The sequence below is a fragment of the Acomys minous genome, assembly GCF_964271855.1.
Source record: "Acomys minous genome assembly, chromosome: 13".
NCBI classification, from domain to species: domain Eukaryota; kingdom Metazoa; phylum Chordata; class Mammalia; order Rodentia; family Muridae; genus Acomys; species Acomys minous.
Genome location: NC_140495.1, coordinates 72869188 through 72887333, shown reverse-complemented (window position 1 = coordinate 72887333; position 18146 = coordinate 72869188). Strand labels below are relative to the sequence as shown.

Sequence of the window (18146 nt, the reverse complement as noted above, 5' to 3'; positions counted from 1 at the left end):
GGTCCCAGAAGGCAATGCTACAGATCTGCAGCTCACAGAGCATGTGCTAGCCAGTCACTGTCCCTAGTATTAAATTCAGCCTGTCATGTTTTTGGACAGCCCATGTGTTAAGAATAGTTTGTATATCTTTTGAAGGTTGAAAGGGAAAAAAAAAAACCAAAGAATGCTTTGTGACATATCAACATTGCATAAATTGGAATTCCAAGGTCCATAAATAACATTTGATTGAAACAAAACCACTCTGGCTTGTTTACCTATTGTCTCTATTTTTTTTTCCCACACTACCAATGGCAGATGGGGAGAGCTCTGTCAGTGCCTGCTTGTGCCAGAAAGTATAGAATAGTTGATGTCTGAGCTTTTGGGAACAAGTTTGCCAACTTTTTGCGTAATGGGAAAACCTGGTATGGGGAAACGTCATTAGCCAGCATGACCTTTCACTGGAGGCAGCTCTGCCTCATACTTCTGTCACTGATAGAAAACCACCATCTCTTCAGTTCCTACCACACTCTCAGCGCCCACCACACTCTCACCACCCTCCATCCCCTCAGTGCCAGCCACACCCTCAGCGCCCACCACACCCTCAGTGCCCTCCACACCCTCAGTGCCCACCACACCCTCAGTGCCCTCCACACCCTCAGCGCCCACCACACCCTCAGCGCCCTCCACACCCTCAGTGCCCTCCACACCCTCAGCGCCCACCACACCCTCAGCGCCCTCCACACCCTCAGCGCCCTCCACACCCTCAGCGCCAACCACACCCTCAGCGCCCTCCACACCCTCAGCGCCCTCCACACCCTCAGCGCCCTCCACACCCTCAGCGCCCACCACACCCTCAGCGCCAACCACACCCTCAGCGCCAACCACACCCTCAGCGCCCTCCACACTCTCAGCGCCAACCACACCCTCAGCGCCCACCACACCCTCAGCGCCCACCACACCCTCAGCGCCCTCCACACTCTCAGCGCCAACCACACCCTCAGCGCCCACCACACCCTCAGCGCCCTCCACATTCTTAGCATCCACCGTGTTCAAGAACCTCCATTCCTACATCCCAATCACAACCTGGCAAGCATGGCATAACTTCCCTTAATTCCTCGTATCCAGCCAATCACTCTTTGTCTGCTGCTTATTTCTCCTTTAAAATGTCCCTGGCACCATCTTCCCATTTCTCCCAGTACCTTCACACCAGGGTCCCTGAAAGGTTTCCAATTAGACTTCTTATTTCTGGTACTTCCACAGTGTTTTAAATTGAAAATAACTTGAGAGAGTCTCGGCTCAATCCCCTCATTAGTAAAATTAGGAGGCCGCTAGCCTGTGAGGCAAAAACAACCTTCATAAATTTGCAAGTCTAATTGATGAGAGACCAGGACTGACTCTTTTCCCAGCAATGGCTCAGTGATCCTTCTACCCTGACTGGCACTCCATTCCTGTAGCTTTACTATGAGATGCTCAGGATTCCCACTCATCACATCAAATTCATAATATAGACAAAAGGTTCAATTTTATTCTGTAACTGCTTTTTTTTTTTAGACAAAGTTTTATTGGCAGACAGCCGTTACTATTTGCCTGCTGTGGCTCTGCTTTTTGGCTACAATGACACAACTGTGTAGTTACACTAGAGGCAATATGGCTCACAAAGCTTAATATTTGCTACCAAGTTCTTCATGGAAGACATTTGCTGCTCTCTGAACTAGACCTACTGAAAGAAGTCTCCTGCAATCCTTGTCACTTTCTGTGGCACTAGTGGCTTCCTGTGTCCAATGGTACGTTCTGTAGTAACAAAGATACCGTGTTTTTAACCTAAGAACATGGAGTCTAAGTTGAAGACTGCATTTCTCACTTGACTTAATGTGGCCAATATAATCAATGAGATATCAGTAGATTTGTGTCCTCGACTTCCAGGAGGCCCTCCTTAAAGGAAGGAAGCGTGTTTCCTTCTCCCACTACCTCTTGTGTTCTGTATGCTATTCCTGGCTAGAATGATGGTAAGAAACTGGCAAAGGCATCTTGCATAGATGACCTTCCACATAGTTTTATCCTATACAGCAGTGTAAAAGTTGGACAAATCAGACCAAAAATCCAGACCCTCCACATTGTGAAACTAGGATAAGTGTGTAAAAAGCTAGAGCTGAGGCATGACCAAGCCATGCCCTGAAATTACAGATGATGTCTGAGGCCATCCTTCTCAAGGTCAAACGTGAGGCAACACCCTGTTTCTAAGTGCCTTTATAAGCATGTTTGGTGGATACCCAATGTCAGATGTGCTTGAAAACAAGTCTTCTTTTAGGTGGTACACAAGAGTCAGACATTAATTAGTAAATCAGGACCCCAGCCTGGTGATGTTTGACCCAATGACATACAGACTTGAGTTGGTGGAACAAGGTTGTGTAGCTACAACATTGTTTGGATTACCCATCTCTTTATTGGTTTTCACCTAACAAGAATTTTGATCCTTCCCCCCCCCACACCTCTGTCCCTCCCTCCCTCCCTCTCTCTCTTCTTTTCCTTTCCTGTTTCTCATATGCCTTCTTCTCTCTCTCCACTATGTATATCTGATACTGTGAAGTAAAATTCCCCCACCCCCAAAGAAGCCAAAACCTACCTTGGGTTTTCTATAAAGTCAAAAGAACTGATTAGAATGTTGTTGATGACTATGAAGAGGTTAGAATGTTGCAGATCCAGAGCCAAATCCTGCCCCATCTTTATCCCTGTTATTAACTATTCCTTGCAGTCCCTGGTGCCTGGCATATCATACTAACAGACCACTGGCTCCTAGTTTCCACCAAGCCAAGATCTAAGACACCAGCCAAAGCCTACAGCAGACAGTCTTTCCCTTTGGTGTAGCCAACCCTTCCTATGTTTTGGAACATGTATCTGGAAAACATGTTGGCTTGCTACTTCCTGAGTAAAACCTTCATGAAACCATTACCACATTGGAACATGGAGTCTGAGGTGATCTAAATTTGTGATACCAGGTATGGTCACTCATATTTGCCTCCAGAATAAATGCTCTCTTACCTACTCTTGAGGTGAAAGCTCTGTATTTTCATTGTTAATGTTTAATCCTGGGCACACTTCTTTCAATGCCTGTTTACAGACCCAGCTAAATTAATACACCTAAAAGAAAGATGGGCTAATTAATGTGCATATAAGTCAAATCTCCACCCCACCCCTACCATCCTTTTACTACCCACCATAACTCTGAGTATCTCTACAAGAAATGGAATTCCACATTAAATCAGTCTCTGTTAATTGGGATTGTTGTTCTGTCACTTGCATTTAATCTTAAGTGACACACTTCCCAATCATTTTTCTTCTAGACAAGCCACTATCTTCACAGCCTGCAGCACGGACTGTGCTCACTCGCCTCCTAGGTTGCCTTGGCCCCACACCTAGCTCATGATGGATTACCCACCCTTCCCTCTTCTGCTTGGCCACACTTTACTAAATCTTCAAAGCTATTCGAGTTGTCCTCCAGCCTGGCTCGTTTCTCTTGTTTTTTACCTAATTAGAGTCAATTGGCCTGTACATGGCTAACTAATGTCACCCTATTTACTGCGTTATATTCATTGAGTCATTCAGGACACCACAACCAATAAAAGTGTACTTTTGAAGAAGTAGGAATTTCTTATGATTTAACTCTACTATGAATATACCCATAACATAGGTAACCAGACAATAGTTGGTTAACTTACTTGAATGGATTTGGGCAAAAGCAAACTAAACACACATATGAATTTGGGGATTTAAGTGGATTATATTCAAAGACATCTTCCCATGCTTGAATCATAATATGCAAATCACCAAAATAAGATCTGTCAGGGGAGAAGTCATTTTAAAACTCCATAGAACAGTCATTTAGGCAAAGGACGTGCTGCCACAAAGTCATCACAAGGAAATGCACATTTCCATATGTACAGCAGATTGGAGAAACCTGCCATGCTCTCTGTTTTCATGTGATCTTGAATTTATGATGAAGCACCACAGATTGGACGAAGGATGGAAATTTGATTCCCACTGGAGAACCCATATGCATACAACCAAAGTGACATGATATTTGTCTTCTGGTGAGGGATTCTCCCTGCTCCCAAGATGTCATCATCCTGAGACACCTCGCAGAGAGGAAGCAGCAGTGGAAATGGAAAAGACACAGGACTATGCCTTTCTATTCATTATTTTTTAGGATTATTATTTTTGTTGTTGCTGATTTTTTTTTTTGAGACAGGGTTTCTCTGTGTAGTCTTCGCTGCCCTTGACTTGCTTTGTAGACCAGGCTGGTCTTGAACTCCCAGAGATCCACCTAACTCTGCCTCCCGGAGTGCTGGGATTACAGGTGTGTGCCACCTCACCGGACTCCTTCATAACCTTGTAATACTATGCCACTAGGTGTTAGGTCTCTTATATGAATTTTAATTAATGTGTAATTCCACATTCAATCTCTTCCTTTATTATTTATGACATGTTTCATGGGCCGAAAAACTATACAGACATGCCTTCTCCTAACAGGGTACTAGATGAATATGTTTAAAGCAACAAAAAGCTAATGAGATACCATTTATATTTGTTCTATGGCACAAACATAAATGTGCTGGCTTGTCAAGAACTTGAACGTCAGTGGCCAAAACACTTCATGCACCAACATCCAGGCAGCGTATCCCCTGTGGAGCCGCACAACTTATTTATCTACAGGGTATAAGTCTATTTGTATAAGGCCAGCCTGCAGCTTTTAAATAGTGATGTGTAGGCTGTCTACTTGCATTAGCCTGCAGCGTGGATCCTAGAGCAGTGCTACAAACGAATTGATTTCAGTGTCAGCCAAAAGCCTACCTAGAGACAAGAGCTGGGCATGGCTGAAGAGAAAATTGAGTTAGAAGCATATGGGAACTGATGTTTGTTCCTTTGAGCCCGTGAAGGCTGTTTGCTCCCAATTCTCCTTGCTTATAATCTGAGGTGGCTGTGAGGACAATCTCCCCCGGGGGGGAGGCAGACAGTCTCCTATCTGCAGAGGGAAGTGAGATCAGGAAGCGACAGAAATTTGTCAGATGGCTCGGGAACAGAGCGGCTTGCAAAACTTTTTGTTTATCTTAGTCAGATAGTTTCTGTCCATATTCCCTCAAACCTTATTCTTCTACTGTTTCCGAACATTTTGTTCAAGTTGTCCTATTTTTTTTGTCAGTTGCAATTAATTTTTCTGAAGTCCTTAGAAGAATTCTTCTTTCTCAAAAAAGGATATGCCACAAAGTGATGACTGTCTGTAGGTTCTAGAAACATCTTATTCCTTCCTTTGCCTTGTGCCTTCAGCTAGCCCTAACTACCAGGAAGAAAGCCATGGCCTGCAGAAGACTCCCCCCCCTCCCCTTCAGTCCAAAGTGTCTATAAGGATGCTAGCAAAAACAAGCGCCTACCTTTTATTTTAAAACAGTTCTTAGGTGTCACTGGTTCTCGAAATTTTTTACCCACCTACACATGGACGTTTTAGGATGTCTATTCTGGCACGGTTTTCCTCCCCGTCTTCCTCAAGACCTTCTCTGTTCTGTTGAATTGTTCTTATCTACAGCTAATGCTGTCCCCTTGATCATGAGCCCTCTCTTAATTGGTTACATCTGGGAAACAAACTAATACACAAAATCTTCTTCCACACCACAAATCCTCTCCTCAAAGTGAGTAACTGGCTAAGTGTAAAGGTAGAATGTGGTACTCACTAGCGACCTAGCAAACTGCTGCCAAAAAGAAAACAGTCTCTCCCTCTTACAAAGTCAAGTTGATATAGCTCTTAATATACAGCCATTTCATGCTAAACACCACCACCAAAAAACAAACAAAAAAAAGCATTTTTTTAAAAAATCTGTGCTTGCTCATAACTATTATTCTAGCAGTTGGACACTAGGGAGGAAGAGACAAGAATATCCTCTGCTGTATAGTGAATCCAAGTCCTGTGTGGACACACCGGACTCGGTCTTTAAAAAAAAAAAAAAAAAAGGAGCAACGCCATTCTGACAGCATGGCTGGTCCACGTGGATCATCCTCAAGATCGAGTAACTGGGTAACCACCTGTGTTAGGAACTGCCTTTATTCAGAGGACGGAATAAACCCATATCCTTATGAAAACATACAGTTTGTCAACTTGATGCACAGGAACTATGAGTAGAAGGTTTAATAAGGCATCATGGGTTGAGGGCTGGTGAGGCAGGCAGTACATTCAGTGCTCAGTGCACGCATATCTCAGAAGCCATTCTCAGTAGGAGCTACTATTTCTCAGGTGATGACTCTGAGATACTTGAGAAAGGTGAGGCAGAGTTGCAGGGCTCAACAAGTCTCCAACAGGATCTGGATACACGTTAGAGAAGAAACAAATGTATAATTTCCCCCAGCAAACACCTCAAGAAGGGTGGCTGTAGAGAAAATGCTTACCTGCCTTTGTTTCATCAAGGAAGCACGCTCCTATTTGTGCCTGCTCTTATAAGTTTACCTCAGCATTGCTTCCTAGCTGCCGGGTCAATATACAAGCAACAAGTGTAGAAGACGGATGGAGGTCACCTACGAGAAAGCCACACAAGAGGAAAGGGGGGAGCAAGTTGACATGGATTCATTCTGGAGCCAAAGGGGAAAAAAAGCCCTAAATTCAGGAACTCTTGGTGAAGATGACCATCCAGTGAAACACATTTGGGCACAGTTCTCAAACCCACCACCTTGCACATTCTAATTCTGTTCTGTGAACTTATGTCTAGGTGTCTGAAAAATTATCCTTTTAAATAGTTGGGGTGTTTTGTTTATTTGTTTGCTGTTTATGAGGTTATATTATTCCTCCCTTCCCTTTTCTCCCTCCAAACTCTGCTATGTGCCACTTTGCTCTCCTTCAAATTCATGACCTCTTTTGCATTTAATTATTGGTGTGTGTGTGTGTGTGTGTGTGTGTGTGTGTGTGTGTGTGTTCCTAAATATATAAACACAGCCTACACCCTGCAACCTGTTCAGTCTGTTTAATGTCCTCGTATGTGTGTGTGCAGGGCTGGCTGTTTGGTACTGGATAACCAGTTCGTGTGTGCTTCCCGCCCACTCACAGCAGTCCATCCGTATTGTCTGTAGTTCCTCGTATAAGACTGAGGCCTCAGGAGCTTTCCCCTCCTCGTGCTGTCCTGTCTGTTATTGTCATCCTTGTTCGGCTCACCTTTAGGCAGCCATGTTGCTGAGAATTTCTAGAAGACACGATCTCACGACAAAGTCCCTGTTCCTCTGGCTCATAAAAACTTTTTTTTAAAAAAATCCTCTTCCATTTTTTTTTTTTTTTTTTTGCAGTACAGCAAGGTTTAGGAGCCCCGACTTTAGATCTCTCAGTTCTAGCTTTTCCCAGGATCCCTCACTTTTCCCCAAGTTACTCCTAGAGAATTTAGCCTTATATACTAGTGAAAATGAGATAAAAATGTGCAATACTAGTATCTTGTAAACAAATAAATAAATAAGCAATGATCATTCCATTGAAATATGTCCTGAAAATAGAATCCTTATTCTCCCAGAAGAGCCAGGAGATGTGTTGCTGCCGACAATTTCTCTGTCCTGCCACCAAATCATGCTGGTGAGTTTCCAGCTATGGCATTGGTCTTAGCACTAATTTTTAAGTGGGCTCAATCCCTGGTACTGCAGAAAAACATATACATATATAAATAAGAGCCTTGTTTTTTTTTTCAGGGAAAGAAGTAGAGATCTTCAGGTTAGACTAGGTCTCTGAGCTGCAAGAAAAGCAGAGAGTCTTCACAAGATGCTTCAGTGTCTCCAGGAGAGAATACTTCCAGGAAATGGCCAAGGCTTGAGTGGAAATGAGACATCCACGAATTTCAAAATCAGCTACACTGATCAGCCTGCCATGTTTCTTGCCTTTATCCTCTGCACTGTCTCCGTTAGGATTCAGGTTAGCGCATGAAAAGCCAAAGGCAGTGTGCCACGTATGCTGGCAGATGACTGACAGCGGTAATTAAGCAGGGAGCCTGGCTAAAGGCTTGGCTTCTTGAATAGCATTTAGATCCTTGGGGATGAGGAAAATATGAATTTCTTAGCAGCAGCAGGTAAACTGGAAAGCCTATAAAAGATGTTTTCAAGACCTCTTGGTAGGTGGGCAGTGCTGTGTGCCAGCAGGGCTCTGTCCGAAGAACAGATGGTCTAAAAGTAGTGTCTTCCACACAATAGGATTGGGTGTAGAGATACAAAGGCAAGATGAAAGTGTAGGAATATTTTGATAAAGCAATGTAACTTAATAAATAGCAAAGAGAGAATAAAAGGGATATGGTGTCCAGCAAAAGGATTTAAGATACAAGATGAACTAAAAATCATAGATAAAATTAATCATAAAAGATTTGGAACCCTCCACAGTAATAAATCCTTTATAACTCTATCTACTAAATAGAAATATATCCACCATTTATCCCACAAAATCAGAACAAATACCAGCTTGCATCTCCCTGAAATGAAAATAAAACAAAGGAGCCGGGAGTGATTCCAATATAAAATGAAATAAAATTTCATATAATAGTTACCAGGAAATATAGTTTCACAATTGTAGGACATGACCCCTCTAAGGCATGGTTGTGGAGAAGGTTTTTATTGTGCATATGAGTCAGAGTACAGCCAGAGGCATCTGGAAGATTCCAGAGCAGAGAGAGAAAGTAGTGGTGTTACAGACTGAACTGGGCCACGAGGGGGAGGGGGTTGTAATCAAGAGACAGCCAAAATGGCAGGTTCTATAGGAATGTTAGAATCTCGGGAAAGAGAAGTCTTTGGACTGGAGAGGTTTAGGGTAGGGGCTCGGTGAGAATTGCTGAAAGGAGCCAGAGGTACTGAGTGAGCCTGCTTGTGGTATGCTAATAGGCACCCCAGTTAGCTATTTGTCCCCATTTGTTTCTTTTGGACCTAACGAACATTAAGTAGATGCCATGATAAAGCCATGGTTCTGTTAGCGCCTACTTTGTGTCAATCTAGGTGCCTCCCGCATATAACCTCAGAAATCCTCCAAAATAACGGCAAAAAAATGAGCGTTGTTTTTATGTGGCTTGAGTTCCTGAGAAATAAACTGCCTAGATTATACAAGTAAAGAACAACGGAGTTAGAACAGAGACTGAGGAATCTGAGACATGGAGGCTTTTGTATCTCTCCCTTGGTCTCTGGCACAGATTCTAAGCACTGTGCTCCCACAGGCTTTGTTCTGTGACTGGAGTCCAACAGTCAGGGGATGGAGAAGCACTATGGGGTCTTCCTCATCTAAGCGTGCCAACCCAGTATGACTGTGGCCCCCAGTTATCTATCCACAGAGGATATTCTTTCATTCTGACTTCTAATTCTCCACTGGATCAAGTATCCAAGCCTTTTCTGTAATGTTCTTTGTTTATATCATACCAATATGTGTATATTACTTTATTGTTATATATGAATATGTAAAGTTTATTATAAATTTTATGTTAACCTGATAATATATTATGATATATAATTATACAATTATATAATATTACTATATATTACATATGAAAAGATAAACTTTATAGGTAGAATATAATGAAATTAAAATTACTTTTAGTATAATTATTGTAATGCTTTTAAATATTTATTATTATTGCTCAAATACATTAAATTCAGGATGATCAAATTTGTCTGTTTTTTCTTTAACTTTTATTTCATATTTTACTTTGCAATGAATGTTTTCTAGGGTCAGTTTACGTTAATATCTATTTTCATTTGTGGGATTTCTTAAGATTTGCTTTGAAAATTATGTGTCTGTGTACGTATGTGTCCGTGGTATATGCACATGTGAGTGTAGGTGCCTGTGAATGCCAGAAAGGCACTCCCAACCTCTTAGGACTGGAGTTACAGACAGTTTGAGCTGCTCTACATAGATGCTCAGAACTGAACTCAGGGACTTTGCAAGAGCAGCAGGTGCTCTTAATTGCCCCTCTGATTATGATTTTCTCAGAGTCTGACTTTGTAACCCAGTCCATCCTTAAACTCAGAGTATCTCTCCTGCCTCTGCGTGAGCCACAATGTCTGGCTTAGATGGTGGATCTTCTATTTATCTGTGACATATATTAAAAACAAATGTTCAGCTAGGAAATATAGATTTCCTCTGTTGCTATGTGCTTATTAAATACTAGGAGTCTTATTTTTTTTTTTAACAAGTGGGCTTAAGTATCGCATAACTATTTAAATATTTTAAACAGCTTAAGATTTTCTATTTCCAATTTTCTTAAATTTTGTGTATGACTCTCAATGGAAGAGTTAGTGCTAAAAAAAAAAAAAAAAGGGGAAACAATGCCCAAATGTCAATTTTTTACTCTAGTCAGTCTGTGGCAGAAAAGGCTACCACCATGAAATTTGCATACAGCCTACTGTGAATCTACCTAGCAGCCCCTGTCAGAGCAGAGGAGACAAGCATGGCTCTTACCATCCAGTATGGCTCACCAAGAGTGCCTGCTAGAAGTAGCCACTCTACATCCTGGGAGTACTTGTGGGATTCCACTATTAATATTTTGAACTATAATCTCCATGTTAATATTCATTTGACATGTTGTTCATTTTCTTAGGTGTATACGTGATTGAAACTCAGTAGTGACATTTTAAAAAAAAATTTTTTTACTTAAATAATTTATTCAGATTACATCTCAATTGCTATCCCCTCACTTGTATCTTCTCCTTCCCCCCTCCCTCCCTCTTTCACCCTATTCCTCTCCTCTCTGCTAGGCCTATGACAGAAAGGGATCTCCTCCCCCACCATATGATCAAAGCCTATCAGGTCTCATCCTGGTAGCCTGCTTACCCTTCCTCTGAGTGCCACTAGACCTCCCCAATGTCCTTGAGAGACTTCCTATTGGGACTCCAGGTGAGAGAGGTATGGGAGAATGGGGAAATGGAAGGACTCAGAGGGAACCCTACAAGAAGACCAGCAAGGCTGGCAGATCTGGACCCAGTGAGGGTCTGCTCAAACTACTGTACCAAGCAAGGGCAATGCATGTAGTAAACCTAGACCTCCTATTCAGATCTGGCCAGTGGACAGCAATTCTCCATAGTTGTATTGAGAGCAAGGACTGACTCTGACAGTAGTGCAATCTTAAAGGCCACCTACTTGATGTGTTGCTGTGTAGCTGAGCCTTGATGAGGCACCAGTGCCCAAACCACCTGTAATGGGTTTGGAATAAATCTTGATACAGGAAAACTCCCTTCTGAATGTAACGGAACTGGGTACAAGACAGGTGCTACCAGGAGGATCCAGGGCCCAGACATAGGTGGGTATTTGGTAATTTCAAGAAATAGACCAAGAATTTAGGGATGTTTGCGACATTTTAAAGTGATGGCTAATAATGTCACCTCAAGAGTCACAATAGTCACAAACATACCCTGGGAGTAGTTTTAAAATTAGTGAGGTAAGCACTTGGTAATAATTTAAATACCCGACAATGGATAATTAAGTAAATACATTTCTGTTAATTTAAAAGGTAGGCAACCATCTGTATATTAAAATCTGGGTCTGGAGACATACCTGGATGTACAGGCCTATAACCTCAGTAAGGGAAGCAGAGGCCAGGAGAACAGGAATTCCTAAAGTGATCCCTGGCCAAATAGTAACTTAGTGTCCAATCTACAGTATTTAAGAACCTGTTTGAAAAAAAATAGCAAATAGCAAAGTAACAAACAGAAACGAGATTCTGAAAGAATATCTGACAATATATATGTTCATGCTATAATTTTAAGTTTTAAAAGGAACATTAAAAAAGGGGCCATATAAAAGTTGATCACATTTTTATAAAACAAAATAAAATGCTGAAAGTTAATAATGGATCATGTGCCTTTAACAATGCACATCCCCAGCCGGGCATGGTGGCGCACGCCTTTAATCCCAGCACTCGGGAGGCAGAGGCAGGTGGATCACTGTGAGTTCGAGGCCAGCCTGGTCTACAAAGCGAGTCCAGGACAGCCAAGGCTACACAGAGAGACCCTGTCTCAAAAAACCAAAAAAAAAAAAAAAATGCGCATCCCTAGGTAGTAGGGTCATAATTAGTTTCTGTTTAGTTTACAGTGTGTTTCTATTTTTAAATGTGTAATATTAATGTCTATGAGAACATTCTAGTCACTATAAATATTTTAAATATAAGGTACCATTTTGGTTTTATTTGGCTGCACCCCACTGACAATGAAAACCTAGGACCTTAGCAAGATAAAAGTTTATTTTTCACATTTAGAAACTGTCCCAGTGAGGCACGGTAATTCCATAGCTATCAGTGACCCAGCTGCACTGGACATGTAGCCTAGGTCATCTCAGAGCCCATCTGATCTGTATTCTCTGCACGAGGAAAGAACGCAGTAGGAAGTGCACAGCCTTCAGGTCTCACTCTAAACTTCTCAGGAGCGAGATGGGAATTCAAGTTTTACTCAGAGGTAGCTCACTACTTAGTAAATCCCAGAGTCTTTTCCTAAGGGCGTAAGAAAAGATGGCTGGTTGGTTTTTGCCAACTTGATATAAACCTGGATGTCTCTGGGGAGAGGAAGCCTCTGTAAGTTGGCCTATAGGCAAGTCTGTAGGGTACGGTGTCGGTGTGGGCAATGACATCTGTGGTCCCAGGCTGTATAAGAAATGAGGCTGGTGAGGCCTCTAGGAGCACACTAGTAAGGAGCACTCCCCTATGGCCTCTGCTTCAGTTCCTGCCTCCAGGATCCTCTCTTGAGTTTCTGCTCTGACTTCTGTCAGTGACGGAGTGTGACCTGTAGGCTGAAATAAGCCCTTTCCTCCCCAAGATGCTTTTGGTCATAGAAACACTAAGACAAATAGGTAGCCAGAAGGTTATGCAGTGCTTATATAATATAATAATATAATATATAACTAACTTCTAAATATTTGAAGTTTTATAAGAATGTTATCAGCCCTATAATAGCAACAGCAAAAACAGCAGAAGAGAAAAAAAATGAGAAGAAAATAAAGGATGCAGATAAGAAAAAAACTCATGGAAATTAAAGGTTATCCTGGCCCATGAGTGGAAGAAGAAAAGTGCCAGCAGCAGGTTCAACTGCAAACAGTGCAAGAACACTGAAGGTCCAATTCTGTTTCCTGCAAGTCGGTTGCAAAGACCAGGCAATTGAAAAGAGAAACATGGAGAGGACGGTGAGCCTCTGCATGCCGTGCTTTCGTCATCTCTTTCCAAGATTCTCAGGAGATTATGGGAATCTTAGAAACAAAGCGGATGTTCACAACTAGAATCTAATCTAATCCTCCACGTGTGAAACAGAGACGGCTAGAGTTGATAGGTACTGTGCAGACAGACTGCTTCAGTGCCATTGTAAATTACTTTTGTGTGGCTTTGACACATAAATACTTATTGATCATGGTGTGTGTGTGTGTGTGTGTGTGTGTGTGTGTGTGTGTGTGTGTGTGTGTGCAGAAGGGCTATGCTAAGGAAAGATAGGAATACCAGTGTTTGAATAGCTGCAGATAACCTTCCATGCTCAAAGAGTCTCTATGCTGCTCACCTAAAGGTGAGGGCCCCTTCCTGTTACATCACCAGAAAGCCCTGCCTCCCAAACAGAGCGGTCCTTTGGATGCTAAGCCATGGCATGATAGTCATCACAGAAATTCAGTTTCCCCATTAGATTCCAATAGTCAATTTGATTAAGGCAAGACAATATATCAGACTGAACTATTTTATGGAATCTGAATTTATTGTTACTGTGTGTTCTAACAATTTAACTTGCCTGTGGGCGCAGAGAGCACTCTGCTTGATCTTTCAGAATGACACACTTGAATAGCATTTATCAGAGCCTTCAGTGCATTGCATAATGTAGAGCATTTTACTGAAACGCCCATATAAATGTGGTCCTTGACCTCTGAAGGCATTCTTTGTGAAAATAAGACTTCACTAAAACTTTAAGAAGAAAAAGAATTTTCACAGCTGCCTATTACTGTGCTGTTCCTCGTCACGAATCGTACTGACTGTGTCATGATAACCTGACGAAGTGGGCACAATTATTATCTTCATCTTGCAAATGAAGAAACTAAAACTCAGAAGTAAAAAGATGGACTAGAGATTACACACTTAATGATACATAGTGCATAAACGCCCTTATAAGAGCAAAAGGGACTAAATTATCCACATTGTGTGCCAATGTAGCACAGCCATGATATGATTGCTTTAAAATATGAATTTTTAACATATGAACATATTTTGAAATCATATATAACATCGTGTGCTAGAGATTATATTTAAGGTATTATGTTTGATATAGTTAGAAATTTTAAAGTAATTGTAAACATTGTAAAAAGAGAAGCACCATCAAATTGAAGTAAATACGGAGTGGCCGATTGCATTTAATCAGCAATTGACTCAAGATTTTGTTAATCACTCCTCAATAAATAGTGTTATTATTATTGTTAGATTATTCATTATTATTATTGCAAGGAAATCTGTGTAGTTTAAGGGATAATTGGAGCCTAGGGCAGTGGGCAGTGAATTATTCTGAAAATCACGCCTCCAGAAGTTACCCAGTCCCACTTTGACTTCTACAAAAATGTAAAATAGATAAAGTTATTCCTCGTTCCTCAGCAGGAAACAAGTGGGCATGACAAAGTCAGTTGTCAGTGTGAGAGACTCTTTCTTTTGCTGCCCTAATGAAAGTTATGGGTAAAAATCACTTAGAAATATATCATAAATAAAGCCAGTTCTCACATCCCATCTCCTCTTGGGTTAATGTTGGCGATCTCTCCTCTAATGTATTGTAGTCATCCTTGTGGAGTTGGTGACATTAATGTCAAAGACCCACAGGAACAGAGGTACCAACCCTTCTGGAGTTAAAAACATCATCAGTTAGCGGTGTGATGGCACATGCCTTTAATCTCAAAAGTTGGGAGGCAGAGGCAGGAGGATCTCTGTGAGTTATAGATTACCCTCGTCTACAAAGCAAAGTCCAGGACAGCCAGGGCTAAACACAGAGAAACCCTATCTTGAAAAATCCAACCAGCCAACTGAACAAACAGACAAGCTGCATGTAGTGGCACATGCCTTGAGTCTCAGCACTCAAGGATGCAGAGACCGGTGGGTTGCATGAGTTGAGGTCAGTCTGGTCTACAAAGTGAGTCTAGGACAGCCAAGGCTGTCTCACAAAAAACAAAACAAAACAAACAAAAACATATCTTGTCCTGGGCTCACTTTGTAGACCAGGCTGGTCTCAAAGTCACCTACCTCTGTCTCTGCCTCTGCTTCCTGAGTGCTGGGATTACAGGTATGTGCCACTGTACCTGGCTTAGTCTGTATCTTTTTATTAGGGAAATTAAGCCTGTTGTTGTTGAGATATATAAATGAGAAGTGTTTCTTGATTCCTGTTATTTTGCTTATAGGTGTGTGTGTGTGTGTGTGTGTGTGTGTGTGTGTGTGTGTGTGTGTGTGCGCGCGCGCACACTTCTCCTGTTTTTATTTAATGGTCAGGAATTATTTATTCTTTGTGTCTTTTCCTTCTGCCCACTTCAGGCTCCTCACATGAAGCTCAGCCTCCTGCTCTGGCCATGGCCACACTCAGAGTCCAACTTGAAGCATAAGCTAAGGTAGATTTGTCTCTTGAAGATGTATGAAGCAAGACAGAGAACCTGATTGGGTGCTACTTCCCTAGGATGCATTTTAAAAGGAACCAGCTCTCAATGAAGCCAACCTGCACATTTTAAAGGCTCTTTTGGACATCTCAGTACCTTATCCAGTCAAGGAGGAAAAGAAGAGTGAGTGGAAGAAACAGGAGAAAAAAAAAGAGAAGAGTGAAAAGAAGAAAGAGGAAGATGAAGACAAAGTTCCTCCCTGTGCACTGGAATGAGGAGACTGTGGTTCCCCTGAAGTGCCTAATCCTGAGATCAAGGATGTCATTGAGCAAACTGATCTGCTCACTGCCTGGTTGCAACTGCAGGTATCTCAGATAGAGCATGGGAATCACTGTGGGGTGACTGCCCAGGAGAAGGTGTTTGAGCTGAAGGCTGGAAGGCTTCCACACTCAATTCTTTTTGTACTTCTCAAAGAGGGATGAAGCAATGACAAAAGCAGCCAAGCAGCCACATGTGGGTGATTATTGGTAATTTGATGCATAATCTGGACGAGGCAGAGTATCAGGATATCCGGCTGACGGTCATGGAGATCCATGATGCTTATGCTGTGTTATGTGACATCATCTTGAAGAACTTTGAGAAGCTCAGGAAGTCTTGTGGAGAAATAAAGAGAATGAGCTATTGAGCCCCATCTCTCATTGTGTGATGAAAACAGGAGAGAACTTCCTGCTTTTCACCAGGAGCCTTGGACTTCACTCAATTTTCTTTGAGTGGTTGTCCCTCACTCTGCCTCCCAAGCATAATAAGTATATAATCAACAACAACAAAAAAAGAAAAAAGAAAAAAAGAAAGAAAGAAAGAAAGAAAGGAAAAGAAAATTTTAAATAGCAAAAGTAGATTTACATAAGTTAAATTTTATGCATACTCACTAAATCTCCAAAACAGTGGTTCGGTCTGATGAGTGAGGAATAAGCAGTGGAGCTAAAGCCACAGGCAGGAACTAGGGAAGCAGGAGCATTGGTAGCAAACAAATAACAGAATCCAGGTCCTCTGGTGACCGTCCCTAACTGTCCGTTGCAGTTAGGTACAATAGTGAATGCAATGAGGATCTAAGTCACCTAGAACATATTAAATCGTATTTTCTTCCCAATGAATAAAGATTCTCTTAACATGCTTTACATAAAATATATAAATTACATTACAAGCCGTGTGTGTATGTGTGTGTGTGTGTGTGTGTGTGTGTGTATGTGTGTGTAACACAGATCACAAGAATCACTGTGGTTATGCACTTCAACAGTTGTACAATTCACTAGTAAACTATTTAGGATTCAACGTCTTGGCCTTTAGGATAACTGAAGTTGAACTTTTTCGAGACCATGAATTTATTCTTTGTCACTCCCTTCTTCATAAAGAAAACATTGTATTCATAAACTTAAATTTATCACCTAGCCAACAACTCCTGTGGTGATGTGATATCAACAGCAGTTGTCACAATGCCATCAATTTTAACCTGTTCTTTTCTTCATCTTGAATGAGGTAACCCAGACTCAGAAAGACAAACATGGTAAGTACTCACACGTGTAAGTGGATATTAGCTGTAAAGTAAGAGAGAATCATGCTATAGTCCACAGATCCAGAGAATGAAATAAGGAGGAGGGCTCAGAGGGGGAGTGCAGGAGTGGGGATGGGGGATGCTGTGAAGGGGAAATAAAAAAGACATCACAGGTCTAGGTGGGGATGAGGATGAGAAGAAGAGTAATCAGGTTGGGGGAGGATGGTGGGAGAGACAATAGGAATTGGGGGGCATCTCTGGGATGAACTAAAAACCTAGTGCAATGGAAATGTTCAGGAATCTACAAGGGTGACACTAGCTACAACTTCTAGCAATGAGGAATACGAAGCCTGAACTGGTTATCTCCCGTAACCAGGCAAGACCTCCAGTGGAGGAGTTGGGACACAACTGTTGGCTCTGATTCCTTAACAATTAGACTTTATTAAGAAGTTATTAAACAAAGGTATCTTCCTTACAACCCAATTATCCTGAACAGGAGGGAAAGGAGGTTAAGGAGAACAAAAATGAACCGTATCAGTTCTGTGGGGGCGAAGCCCTTGGCATCTCCGGGCATGCTCCCAGATCCTCTCCCAAATAGAAACACTCCTTACAGAATGTGGTCTGACCCTGCAGCCTTCTCCCTCGTCTCTCTGCTTGCCTCTTCTCTCAGTTAGGACAGGACAGGACCACTGGACTCTCTTCCATGGAGTCCCCACTGCCCCCTCATTTTCCTTGTTCTTGGACCCAAGATGGCTGCTCCTCTCAGTCTATCACAAATGTTTCTCAGTGGGATATCAGTGGGGACTCAATGGAGTGAAGCCACTCAAGATTCTCCTCACCCTAGGCTCAGTCCAAAGCAAGGCCACATTTATCCCACAAACAACTTTCACTTATCTGGGAAGAGGACTCCTCAGTTAAGGAATTGCCTCTATTAGAAGGGTCTATAAGAAAGTCTGTGGGTCAATTTTTTGATTGATGATTGAAATGGAAGGGCCCTGCCCACCGTGAGCAGTGCAATCCTTTGGCAAGTGGTCCTGCAATGTATAA

At 42.0% G+C, this 18146-nt stretch overlaps 1 long non-coding RNA gene and 1 pseudogene across 5 annotated transcripts in view; one reads left to right on the top strand and one right to left on the bottom strand.

The window, feature by feature from the left end:
* LOC311582243 overlaps positions 1 to 18146 on the bottom strand; it is a 73884-nt gene that overhangs the window by 29047 nt on the left and 26691 nt on the right. For 2 of the 4 annotated variants that reach the window (XR_014774048.1, XR_014774049.1), the window contains 2 exons: positions 11516 to 11631; positions 3019 to 3117 (listed from right to left, as the gene is read on the bottom strand). This is a non-coding gene — a long non-coding RNA (uncharacterized lncRNA). Of the gene's footprint in view, positions 1 to 3018; positions 3118 to 11515; positions 11632 to 16476; positions 16666 to 18146 lie in introns of all 4 variants that reach the window. The other 2 variants (XR_014774046.1, XR_014774047.1) reach the window with 2 other exon arrangements.
* On the top strand, positions 15524 to 16232 carry LOC311581926 (proteasome activator complex subunit 1-like; annotated as a pseudogene). Its single transcript has one exon. The product of its transcript is annotated as a proteasome activator complex subunit 1-like (transcript).